Below are 14,901 nucleotides of genomic sequence, written 5' to 3' on the forward strand. Positions count from 1 at the left end.
CAAGACATATAATAATTAAAATGGCAAAGATCAAGGATAAAGACAGACTTTTATAAGCAGCTAGAGAGAGAAAAAGATCATATACAAAGGAAAACCCACCAGGCTATCATCAGACTTCTCAGCAGAAACCTTACAGGCCAGAAGGGAGTGGCATGATGTATTTAATGCAATGAAACAGAAGGGTATCAAACCAGGAATACTGTACCCAGAAAGGTTATCATTTAAGTTTGAAAGAGGGATTAAACAATTTTCAGATAAGCAAAAGCTGAGAGAATTTATCTCCAACAAACCAAGTCTACAGTGCATTTTGGAGGGACTGCTATAGATGGAAGTATTCCTAAGGCTAAATAGCTGTCACCAGAGGTAATACAACCACAGCAAAGTAAAACAATTAATTACTAAGCAGATGCAAAATCAAGTCAACTACCCAGAAAGTCAACCAAGGGATTGACAAAGAGTACAGAATATGACACCTAATACATAAAGAATGGAGGAAGAAGAAAAAGGAGGAAAAAAAAAACAAGAACCTTTAGGGTGTGTTTGTAATGGCATATTAAGTGAGTTAAATTAGACTGTTAGATAGTAAGGGAATTACCCTTGAACCTTTGGTAACCACGAATGAAAAGCCTGCAATGGCAATAAGTACATACCTATAGATAGTCATGCTAAATGTAAATGATCTGAATGCACCTATTAAAAGACATAGAGTCAATGAATGGATAAAAAAATAAGACCTGTCTATATGCTGCCTACAAGTGACTCACTCCTAAATGCTAAAGGGGTCAGTCCAAGAGGATATACTTATTATAAATATCTAGGCACCCAAAACAGGAGCACCTACATATGTGAAAAAATACAAACAGAATTAAAGGGAGAAATAGAATGCAATGCATTCATTTTAGGAGACTTCAACACACCACTCACTCTGAAGGACAGATCAACCAGACAGAAAATAAGTACAGAGCCAGAGGCACTGACAACGTATTAGAACAGATGGACCTACATCTACAGAACACTGTATCCAAAACCAGCAGAATACACATTCCTCTCAAGTGCACGTGGAACATTTTCAAGAATAGATCATATACTAGGCCCAAAGTCAGCAGAAGGAGGGGCATAATAAAGATCAGAGAAGAAATAAATAAAATCTAGAAGAATTAAACAATAGAAAAAAACAAAGAAACAAAGAGCTGGTTCCTTAAGAAAATAAACAAAATAGGTAAACCACTAGCTATACTTATTAAGAGAAAAAGAGAATCTACACACATAAACAGAATCATAAACAAGAAAGGAAAAATCATTACAGGCACCACAGGAATCCAAAGAATTATTAGAGAATACTATGAAAATCTAAAAGCTAACAATCTGGATAACCCAGAAGAAATGAATAACTTTCTAGAAAAATAAAACATTGCAAGACTGACCAAGGAAGAAACAGAAAATTTAAACAGACCAATTACCAGCAATGAAATTGAATCAGTAATAAAAAATCTACCCATTAACAAAACCCCTGGGCCAGAAGGATTCACCAATGAATATAATCAGACATTTAGAGAATCCATAATACCCATTCTCCTTACAGTTTTCCAAAAAATAGAAGAGGAGGGAATACTTCCAAGCTCATTCTATGAAGCCAACATCATTCTAATACCAAAATCAGGCAAAGACACCACAATAAAAGAAAATTACAGACCAATATCCCTGATGAACAGAGATGCAAAAACACTCAACAAAATATCAGCAAACTGAATTAGAAAATACATCAAGAGGATCATACACCATGATCAAGTGGGACTCATCCCAAGGATGCAAGGATGGTACAACATTTGAAAATCCATCAACATCATCCACCACATCAACAAAAAGAAGGACAAAATCCACATGATCATCTCCATAGATGCTGAAAAAGCATTTGACAAAATTCAACATCCATTCATGATAAAAACTCTCAACAAAATGTGTATAGAGGGCAAGTTCCTCAACATAATAAAGGCCATATATGACAAAAACCACAGCTAACATCATACTTAATAGCGAGAAGGTGATAAGTTTTCACAAACAACAACAAATGTTGGCGAGGTTGTGGAGAAAGGGGAACCCTCCTACACTGCTGGTGGGAATGTAAATTAGTTCAAACATTATTTAAAGCCGTATGGAGGTTCCTCAAAAAGCTAAAAATAGAAATACAATTTGACCAGGAATTCCACTCCTAGGAATTACCCCTAAGAATGCAGGAGCCCAGTTTCAAAAAGACATATGCACCCCTATGTTTATCACAGCACTATTTACAATAGCTAAGAAGTGGAAGCAACCAAAGTGTCCATCAGTAGATGAATGGATAAAGAAGATATGGTACATATACACAATAGAATGTTATTTAGCCATAAGAAGAAAACAAATCCTACAATTTGCAACATCAAGGATGGAGCTAGAGGGTATTATGCTCAGTGAAATAAGCCAGGCAGAGAAAGACAAGTACCAAATGATTTCACTCATCTGTGGAGTATAAGAACAAAGTAAAAACTGAAGGTACAAAACAGCATCAGACTCACAGAACCCAAGAATGGACTAACAGTTGCCAAAGGAAAAGGGACTGGGGGTGGGGAGGTGGAAAGGGAGGGAGAAGGGGAATAAAGGGAATTATGATTAGCACACATAATGTAGGGACAGCACGGGGAAGGCATTATAACCCAGAGAAGACAAGTACTGACTCTATAGCATCTTACTACGCTGATGGACAGTGACTGTAAGGGTATGTGGTGGGGACTTGATAATTGGGGGAACCCAGTAACCACAGTGTTGCTCATGTAATTGTATATAAATGATACCAGAATAAGAAAAAAAAAAGGATGAAAACCATACAATCATCTCAATAGATGCTGGGAAAGCATTTAACAAAATTCAACATCTATTGATGATAAAAACTTTCAACAAAACTGGTATAGAGGGAATGTACATCTATGTAATAGAGACTGTATGACAAATCCACAGCTATCATCATAATGGTGAAAATTGAAAGGTTTTATTCTGAGATCAGGAACAAGGCAAGGATGTCTACTCACCACTCTTACTCAACCTAACGCTGGAGATCCTAGCCATGACAATCAGACAAGATAAAGAGATAAAATGAATCCAAATAGGTAAGGAAGAAGTTAAATTGTCACTATTTTTTGATAACATGATATTAACCATAGAAAACCCTACAGACTCCACCAAAAAACTATTAGAACTAATAACTGGATTCAGAAAAGTGGTAGGATACAAAATTAATACACAGAAATCTGTTGCATTCCTATATATTAGCAATGAACTAGCTGAAAGAAAAATCAGGAAGACAACTCCATTCACAGCTGCATCAAAAAGAATAAAATACCTAGGAATAAACCTAACCAAGGAGGTGAAAGACCTGTACTCTGAAAACTAGCAGATATTCATGAAAGAAATTAAAGAAAACAAAGTAAATGGAATTCTATCCTGTGCTCATGGATAAGGACTAATTTTGTCAAAATGACTATCCTGCTCAAAGCAATTTACAGAGTCAATGCAATGCCTATCAAAATATCAACAGCACTTTTTAATGAACTAGAGAAAACTGTTCTAAAAATATATGGAACCACAAAAGACCCTGAATACCCAACGCAATTCTGAGAAAGAAGAACAAATCAGGGTGGATTACACTTTCTGACTTAAAGCTGTATTACAAAGATACAGTAATCAAAACAGATGGTACTGGCACAAGAACACAGCCATAGATAAATGGAATAGAATAGCCCTGATATAAACCCCGCGTATATAGACTATTAATATATGATAAAGGAGCCATGAATATTCAATGGGGAAAAGACAGCCTCTTCAATAACTCATGTTGGGAAAACTGGACAGCTACATGCAAAAGAATGAAACTCGATAACTATCTAACTCCATACACAAAAGTAAACTTGAAATGGAGGAAAGACCTGAATGTAAAACAAGAAACCATAAAAATCTTAGAAGAAAACACAGGCAAAATATCTTGAACATTACCATGAGCAGTTTTTCCTGGACACATCACCTCAGAGAAGGGAAACAAAATAAAAAATGAATTAGTAGGACTACATCAAACTAAAGCCTTCTGTACAGTAAATTACACCATTAAGAACAAAAAGGCAGCCTACAATATGGGAGAATATATTCACAAACTATTTATCCAATAATGGCTTAACATCCAGAATATATAAAGAACTCATATCCCTCAATGCCAAAAAAACAACTAACCCAATTAAAATATGAGTGGAGGACCTGAACAAACAGTTCTCCAGAGAAGAAATACAGTGGCCACCAGGCACATGAAAAGATTCTCCACACCGCTAATCATCAGGGAAATGCAAATTAAAACCACAATGAGATGTCACCCCACACTAGTCAGAATGGCCACCATCCAAAGGAAAAGAAATAACAAGTGTTGGTAAGGATGTGGAGAAATGGGAATCCTCCTGCACTGTTGTTGGGAATGTAAATTAATGCAGCCATTGTGGATATCAGTATGGACGTTCCTCAGAAAAACTAAAAGTAGAAATACCATTTGACCCAGTGATTCCACTCCTAGGAATTTACCCAATAAAACCAAAATCCCTGATTCAAAAAGATATATGGACCCCTATGTTTATCGCTGCACTATTTGCAATAGCCAAGATAAGGAAGCAATAGATGAATGGATAAAGAAGATGTGGTACATATACACAATGGAATGTTATTCAGCCATAAAAAGAAAAGAAATCCTTCCATCTGCAATATGGATGTATCTAAAGGGTATATCATGCTCAGTGAAGTAAACCCAATAGAGAAAGATGAATACCATATGATTTCACTTATTTGTAGAATATAAAGACAAAGCAAAACAAAATGAACAAAGTAACAGTAGACACTTCTCATAGACACTGAGAAGTGATAGTGGTTACTACCATGGGGGACGAGTGTGGGTGGGTGGGTTGGGAGTCTGAGGGGGATAAAGGAGCACAAAAATGTCAATCTTAATATAAGTTGTTCATGGGGATGGACAGTACAGCATAGAGGCTATAGTCAATGATTCCACAACATCTTTCTATGTTGACAGGTAGTAACCTCACTAGAAGGGGTAAGGATTTAATAATATGGGTAACTGCTGAACCACTCAGATGTATATTTGAAACCAATATGATTGTAGATCAATGATACTTCAAAAAAATTTAAAAATTAAAAAGAAACACATTCAAAAAAGGAATTGAACTTAAAAGAACCAAAAAATCTATGCAGCAACAACATAAAGAGTGAAAGGAAATGTGAAGAACATGAAATAAAACAGAAGATTAAGTAACAGAAGTTCCAGTCATAGGCTCACATCTTCTCATAATTTCACACTGCATGTCTCGACCACAAATCAGGATCTTGCTGTACCAAAACAAATTACCTTTTTTGGGAAGTGTCTCTTTAAATTGCTCCTCTCAACTCCTAATTTTTTGCCATAAGTAATCAAATAATCCTTACTCTTTATTTTCAAACAATAAATATGGGAATAGCTGCTGACACAAGAAATCACCTCAAGTATTTTCTAAGATCAAAGAAGCATTAATTAATATTCTACTTTTATAAAGTGGGTGTTTGTCAAATAAACACTTTGAATATAGCTGGATTTTTGAAATTCCAGTTTTAACAAGAATTTCAAAATAGCATGCATCCTAACTCAGAATTAATCACTAAATAATTTAAAAAGTTTGTGGGGTAATTTGTGTGTGATTTGGAGAAATGAGAGAGTTTGACTTCTTTGTTTTTGTTTGTATGCAAAGAAATTTCAGTAATGAAGTGTTAGAAATGAAAATATTGTATACATATGTATGCTTTCTCAATTATAATAATCATTATAAAAATAACACATTGGGAAAAATTTAAAAGATAAATATTAAACAGTATTTTCCTGGTTATTTCCAAGTTAATTTTAATTGTATATTTAGGTATATTTTTGGTGTATTTAATATTTGGTATATTTAATTGATACATTTGGTTACCTAGGTCATACAGTTTGTTTTTCACAAAAGGATTAGTTGTCAATAGTATTTGAATATTTTTTTGAAGAGTATCTTTTAATTAGATATTTGGAAATATATTTGTGTGATTATGAATATGAAGATTTTCAAAATTAGAGCAAAAATATTAATTTACCTTAAAGGGAGTCATATTTTCATAAATATAAATAACACAATCACATCAACTGAGCATTATGTACAGCTCAACCTGTTAAAAATATGCAAATGAAACATATGCATTGTTATTCTTTTAATTTCATATTTTATAGTGATCAAATTAAAGGTTAAGACATGCAATTAGTGAAAATAACACAATATACTAAAGCACTTAAATACCATAAATGACTACTAAATAGGAACAAATGCTGGAAAAAGTTAGCCTGCTATTGCATGCAGATAATGATGGGAGTAACTAAATTATTATGTGAAAAAATGTTCTTAGAAGTACACTCAATTTTAGAGAGTAAAAATGATACTAGAAATCAATATTCTTGAGTACTATGGAAGATAGAAATGAGGTCTGCTAATGACTATTTGGGGGTTTAGTTTGCATAATCTGAAAAATGAGTTATCAAAACAAAACAAAATGAACAAGAATAAAAATTTAAAAACATTCAAAGGAATACTGGAAGAATATTTTGTATTATTTGTGAATAACATAATAAGATCCTTTGAATCCAAATGATCACTGTCTGGTAGCATAGAAGTTCTGAATGACCTAAAGAGTAGAACTAGAAGACAAAGAACCCAGAATAAGTTTTTTTGGCAGATAATTACCATCTAGTTTGATAAAACAAATGTGAGCCAGTAATAGTTTCATTTTCTTCCCTCTAACACCTAATGGAAAAATTTCTGAACTCTCCACTATAGGTATATGTAAAGGCAGATCTTAATCTTTCCCACTAATACTGCTAAAATCCATAAAATGTAGTGAGTGTTCCACTTCTGGCCATGGTAGAATGTAGTTTTCAGATATATCCTCCCTCTAAAGCAATGAAGCATTGTCAAAATATATAAAACAATGTTTTTCAAGAAACTGAATTTAAGGTAATAAAAGACAGCTGTAACTGGGAGATGGAAAAATATGAGGTACTCTAGTTTACTAATTTCGGGGCATTTTCAGGGTGTGAAACACAATGAGGTAATCCAGATGGAGCTGGAAGAATCTACAAGTAAAAAAACACAGGGGAGTCTGAGGAGAATGAAGAATCTAGAAATAGAACAGGATATTGGAGAAGAAGAGAAAGCTACGCACACACTTCAAAATCTGCAGAGAGTCACACTTGAGTATTCAAGAGGACTAATTAGTATTTGCCTGGGATGAATTTACACACAGCTGGGGGTAAAACACACCAGAAAGAAGAAGAGGAAACAGTACATTATGCTCACACAGGACTAGGACTAGTCTCTGTTTCCACCAGCCAGACTGGAAACCTCATTATTTATGAGGAATTGGATTACTGTTTCAGACTGAGCATAGTTCTGCTCCTAGTCAACCTTAAAAAGAAATATCCAGAAAGATCAAGGGTTTCCCAGAGCCTAATTATGTTCCTGAACAAAGTTGAAGAATATTTACAAAAATGGAAGCTTATCCCCCCACATTAAAACAAAGAAAGTAGAAGTCACAATGTCTGGCAATAAATACAAGGTAGGCATGGGAAGCACAAAAAATAACTCACAATAAAGAAGAAAAAGAACAATTGTTTATAACTGATACAGAACTAATATAGATACTATATTTGCAAACAAGGACATTAAAATGGTCATTATAACTAAATCCCATGTGCTCAGAAGTTTCAGGGAGGCATGGAAGATTAAAAATGAGAAAGACCTTCATCAAACTTCTACAGATAGAAATATACTGAACTTAATTTAGGACATGGTAGACACTGCAGAAAACAAAATGATTAGTGAATTGAGGATATAGCAAAAGAAACTATACAAAAAAAATATACATTTGGCCCTTGTATATATTTGTCTCAAATGATATTTGAGAAATTTTTATACATTTGACAAAGATGTATACAAATTTGACAAAATGTACATTTGACTCAGGTTAGGAGTGCTAACCTTCCAAATCTACATAGAAGTTTTGACAGCCCCAAAACTTAACAGCCTACCATTACTAGGAAGCCTTACTGATAACATAAATAAACAGTTAACATATATTTTGTATGTTATAAACATTATATACTGTATCTTTACAATCTAGAAAAAATGTTTTTTATTCAAAATGGCACAAATCTCCATAAAGTTTTCCAATATATGTATTGAAAACCATCTACATGTCAGTGGACCTATGCAGTTCAAACCCATGTTGTTAAAGGGTCAACCACACAAAGAAAACTGAATAAAAATTAAAACCAAACAAACCTCTGTGAGCTTTCATGAACTATGGGTCCACACAAAACAATCCAATATCCATGGAATGGAATTGGAGAATAGGAGAGAGAGTAGAAAGAAAATTAAATGTGTATAGACACACACACACACACACACACACACACACACACATGTATATATATATATATATATATACATTTTATGGAAAAATATGCATATATATGCACATTTAATGAAAATTAAATGTATATTATATATATGTATATATGTGTATATATATACACACAAAAAGAATTAGAAAATATGCATATAGTATTTATATATTGGTGCATAATTATGTATAATGCATATGTTGCATATATAATATATATGTATAAAATTCATTTTAAACTATAAAATATCAAATATATATAAAATTGTAAATATGTATTTTATATATATCAAATACATATATTTGAAAACATGTATGCTATGTACAGAGGAACAGATATAAGATTTCTTGTTGAAACAATGCAAGAGAGAAGAAAGTAGATCAAAACTTTAATATAGTGAAAGGAAAAAAATGGTCAACCTCAATTTTTATACCCCACAAAACATCTATTTCAAAAACAGAAAAAGAGGACATTTTCAGAAGTGGAAAAACAGAAACAGTTCATGTGTATTAAAGATGCACTACAAGAAATGTTTGAGGAAGCCATTTAAATAGAAGGAAAATAATACTGATTGTAATCGAGATAGACACAAAGAGTTCTGACAATGGTAACTGTGAAGGTAAATCTATAACATTACTTCTTTAAAAATCTTTAAAATGTAAATACAAACAAAATAACAGTATATTCTACAATTTATAATGTATGTAAATATAAAACATGGCTACAGGAGCACAAAGATCTGGACTGGAGAAATGGAAGACTTACTGTAAAGTTCTTATATTACCTGTGAAGTGGCATAATATAACTTGAATGTAGTTTGTGCTAAGTTAAAAATATAAATTATAAATATTAAAACTACAACTAGAATGACACCACAGAGTTACAGATAATAAGCCAACAAAAGAAAAAAAATAGAATTGATAAAAAAAATTCAATTTAAATTAAAAATATTCAACTTAATAGAAATACCATTTGACCCAGGAATTCCACTTCTAGGAATTTACCCTAAGAATGCAGCACTCCAGTTTGAAAAAGACAGATGCACCCCTATGTTTATCACTGCACTATTTACAATAGCCAAGATATGGAAGCAACCTAAGTGTCCATCAGTAGATGAATGGATAAAGAAGATGTGGTACATATACACAATGGAATATTACTCAGCCATAAGAAGAAAACAAATCCTACCATTCGCAACAACATGGATGGAGCTAGAGGGTATTATGCTCAGTGAAATAAGCCAGGTGGAGAAAGACAAGTACCAAATGATTTCACTCATATGTGGAGCATAAGAACAAAAGAAAACTGAAGGAACAAAACAGCAGCAGAAGCACAGAACTCAAGAATGGACAACAGTTACCAAAGGGAAAGGGACTGGGGAGGATGGGTGGGTAGGGAGGGATAAGGGCGGGGAAAAAGAAAGGGGGCATTACGATTAACATGTATAGTGTGGGGGGGGCACGGGGAGGGCTGTGCAGCACAGAGAAGACAAGTAGTGATTTTACAGCATCTTACTATGTTGATGGATGGTGACTGTGAACAGGGATGTGGGGGGGACTTGATGAAGGGGGGAGCCTAGTAAACATAATGTCCTTCATGTAACTGTAGATTAATGATACCAAAATAAAATTAATAAAAAAAAGTATTCAATTTAAATGAAGGTAGAAAAGAAAAAGATAACAAATAAAAGTCAGAAATTATCAATGGTATAAAAAGCTACAAATACCACATTGTCTCTGTAGACACACAGAGAATAAAAATAAACTTTAATAAGGTACACTATTTGAACACTAATCAAAAGAAAGCTGGAATTAATATTTCATATTAATTTGAAATAAAGTAGATTTAATAGGAAAAAGGGTTGCCCTGGATATAGATAATGAAATAGAAAGCAGAGAAATATCAGTGACACTAAAAGCTGGTTCTTTGAGAAGATCAATATGACTGATGAAACTAGCAAAAGATTAGGAAAAGAAAGAAGAAAAAGGTGACAGGAGGTAGCAATATGAGGAGTGAGAAAGGTGATACTATTGCAGATTCTGTAAACATTAAATGGAAAATAAAGATTATCTTGAACAAGTTTATGTTAAAAATTTGTCAGCTGAGATGACATGGACACAACTACGAATGCTCATTCATTGTTCCATATGCTTGCTGTGGGTAAAATTGCAGTATTTCCAGAATCTCTCACCTAGCTTTAGTGCATCTCCATATAAGTAGGTGTTTCCAAGGGATGGAGAGAAGTAGTCCATCTCCCTTTCAATAGATGATTACAAGATGAATGGGGAGCAAGCTTACTAGGTCCGGAGAGGTGTGGTGGGGGCTTTTGCAACTGGGTCGCAAGAGACGCAGGCGAGCAGAAGTAGACGACTGCTTGTAAGCAATAAACGGGTTTCTCCTCTTTTATTTCTCTGGTTTGGATCTGATTTCAACCTCAAAGGTTATTTGCCCCGGCTGGGAACATATTTTTCCCTCTTGAGTTACACTTGCCCAAACTTGTTACAGCCATGTTTTTTAATTTTAAACGCTGTAGTAGGTTTGTTTGCAATGATGTAGGACAACCGGAATCTCACAAATTGCCGGTGAGAAGGTAATAAGGTACAAGTTGGGAAAGAGTGTTGCAGTTTCTTAACATGTTAATCACAGTCATCTATATGACCCGGCTATTGTGCTCTTAGGTATTTACCCAAGAGGAATGCGCTGTTTTTAGGAAATGCTATGTCTTAAATCTCACAAAGATTTAAAAACAAATCAATAACGGCTTTGGATTTGCAATAACCAAAACTGTAAACAACCCAAATATCCAGAACAAGTGGATGGGAAAACAAGTCCTGGTATACCCATGCAACGCACTATTGAACAGCAGGAGACAAAACAAAAACTATCTGTACAAGCAGTGACATAAATGAATCTCAAAATAATTTTACAGAATGAAGCTTGATTAAAAAAAGATTTATATGCTTTTGCAACTGGGTCGCAAGGGACGTATGATTCCATTTTGGCAAATTTCTGGGGCCTGTAAACTAATGTGTAATGACATATCAGTAGTCGTTTGGGTGGCTGCGTGAGGGAATGATTACTTAGGGAAAGTGAGAAGCTTTCGCGGCTAGTAGGTATGTTCATAGCTTGATTACAGGAATGATTTTACAGGGTTTACACGTTAAATGTTATTAAATTGTAAACTTTAAATATTTGTACGTTATTGTTTATATAGCTTTTTAAAAAGTTGAAAAACTAGTACAGCTCTAATGTAAGGAAACAGCAAGTGTTCGCAGTTCTGTAATTTCCAAATTTATGAAATAGGATATGGAAATGTTTTCTTATTTGGATTTGGTACAGGTCAGTCTCCAAACTGGAACACTCCACAAACAGTCTTTATTAAAGTGAGACAAGTTAGCAATTGTTATGCTTAAGAATGAGTCATTTTGATTCATTAATAAAATATAGCACTTAGTACATTGATTACAATTTTTTTCTTACCATGATTCTTAAACAGCTTTTGTTTAGTTTTTATTTCTTCTGTTGCCACCAGTTAATTGACATACTTGCAACTAATTCATGACTGTTTGTAGCAGTTTGCCTGCATAAAAATATTCCATTACCACTACCACCATAGTTTAATTCGATGCTTCATATAGCACAGTGAAATAATATTTTTTTAATCACAAGCTACTAGAAGTATAGTTTATGAAGATATATATATATATATATCTCCAATTAATTTGTGTGGTTTGTTTTATTGTTGGTGCATTGTTATGAATGTTTAATGATATACTCAAGTTTCTTCTCTGCCGACCACAAACCATTGTCTAATAGTTTGTCTACATTTTATTTTTAGTTTTTATGGTTAAAATGATCTTTGATTAAATTTTCATAATAAATTTTAATTTTAATATGTTTTCTGTAATTGTAGCCACAACATTCATGTTTTCATGTTTTCATAGTAGACATGGATTCATAAAAATAACTAATATTAATTTTTCCTAGTATGTCTAACATGACTTAACATGTTCTTTAGAATAAAGGGAGTTACAGTGACAATACCTTATCTCCAGAGAGTTTTCTAGTTGGCATTGTAGATTCATTTGTGGTAAGTTTTAAAATAGATTAGAACTCTGGAATTATGGCTGCCAGAATACCAATATTTGTATTTATGTAGCCCACTGCATGGAATAACTATTTTTCTTTAACTGTCTTCTGATAAAGATGGAAAAGAGAACTGTAAAAGCCAATCATGTTTATAGAGATGGGCCGGGGAAGATAAAGTATCTTTTGTGATTTGACTAATATAGCAACAAATTCAGTGGTATATCAATTTTTTTGTGTGAGATGGTGATTCCTCTCAAGAAAGGAACAAATGTAAAGTTTTATAATGATTACCGAACTTAGATACACATTTTGTTGGATAAAAAATAATGCTGCCATATTTTTTTTTTTTATGGAATTATTTTTTATTGAAGGGTAGTTGACATACAGTATTACATTAGTTTCAGGTGTACAACACAGTGATTCAACATTTATATACACTATAATTCTATCAGCTATCACCATACCAAGTTGTTACAATATTTTGACTATATTCCTTATGCTATACATTACATCCCGGTTACTTCTTTATTTTACAATTGGAAGTGTGTACTTTTTTTTTTTTTTTTTGTGAGGGCATCTCTCATATTTATTGATCAAATGATGGTTGTTAACAACAATAAAATTCTGTATAGGGGAGTCAATGCTCAATGCACAATCATTAATCCACCCCAAGCCTAATTTTCGTCAGTCTCCAATCTTCTGAAGCATAACGAACAAGTTCTTACATGGAGAACAAATTCTTACATAATGAATAAGTTACATAGTGAACAGTACAAGGGCAGTCATCACAGAAACTTTCAGTTTTGCTCATGCATTATGAACTATAAGCAGTCAGTTCAAATATGAATATTCATTTGATTTTTAAACCTGATTTATATGTGGATACCACATTTCTCTCTTTGTTATTATTGTTTTTAATAAAATGCTCAAGTGGTAGGTAGATACAAGATAAAGGTAGAAAACATAGTTTAGTGTTGTAATAGAGCAAATGTAGATGATCAGGTGTGTGCCTGTAGACTATGTGTTAATCCAAGCTAGACAAGGGCAATAAAACATCCACGGATGCAGAAGATTTCTCTCAGAACAGGGGGGGTGAGGTTCTAAGCCTCACCTCTGTTGATCCCCAATTTCTCACCTGATGGCCCCCCTGCGACTGTGCCTGTCTTAGGTTGTTCCTCCCTTGAGGAATCTTACCCGTCTCTGGCTAACCAGTCATCTTCTGGGGCCATACAGGGAGATGTAAAGTTGGTAAGTGAGAGAGAAGCCTTATTGTTTGAAATGGTTAGCTTTTTACTTCTTTGCATATTTATGCCCTGTAGCTTCTATGCCCAGCATTTGTCTTGAGGTATCTTTACCACTTGGAAGAATTATGATACTCGGTAAATTTGATATGAGGCACGAATTCTATTTAAGGGTTATAATTAGGAAGGAAGAAGAAAAGCTATAGAAGTAGCAGGCGGCAGAAAACATGGGAAGATTGATTATTTCTTTGACATATCTTCTTGTAGAGTAACTTCAGCATGTATAGGTTTTAAACTACTAATTAAATTGCACACACACATTAACATAATAGGAGTACAGTTACATAAACAAAGCATACCTGTAATTACCAGCCATCTCCAGTGAAACCAAGAAAACCAGTTAGGCACCTTAGGCATTTGTGAAAACTTATCTATGATATGATGGATATTGTCCCACTGAACTTGAACAGTCTGAGAGATATCAGACAAATTAAAACAACCCTTTCCTGGGGACTGTTCACATCCCATATGTTCTTTTAATAGTAAATAGTCTGTAGTTGTAAGATTTTGGAGCGCTACAATTTGCACTTCTCCTAATTCTTGGTTGAGTTTGAACAGTATAGATCCAGTCAAATTTGTTGTTTTACTGTATGCACAGGCCAGCTTAGATATCTCCTTCTTCATTCCATGGCAAGTCCAGGAACTGGTGGGATGAGTGCATCTACACCTGTCGCAGTGTGTGGATCTTTGTTGGGGTTTTTTGATTATCATCTTCTGGCATGAGTCTTCCAGAGAGTGCTGATGTTGGAAGTTCTCTTTCATATCTTAGTTCATTTTCGGGGTAGCCCAATTAGGCTTTGATCCTCTGTATAAACACAAACAGACCCTTTGCCTACACTTTTGTATGCCCTTTATACCATTGTGTAGAACTCATTGGAGGTCACCACACAGGAACTGCTTTTTTTTGTTGTTGCTGTTATCATTAATCTATACTTACATGATGAATATTATGTTTACTAGGCTCTCCCCTATACCAGG

This window comes from Manis pentadactyla, chromosome 17 (genome assembly GCF_030020395.1).
Source record: "Manis pentadactyla isolate mManPen7 chromosome 17, mManPen7.hap1, whole genome shotgun sequence".
In the NCBI taxonomy this organism is placed as follows: Eukaryota; Metazoa; Chordata; class Mammalia; order Pholidota; family Manidae; genus Manis; species Manis pentadactyla.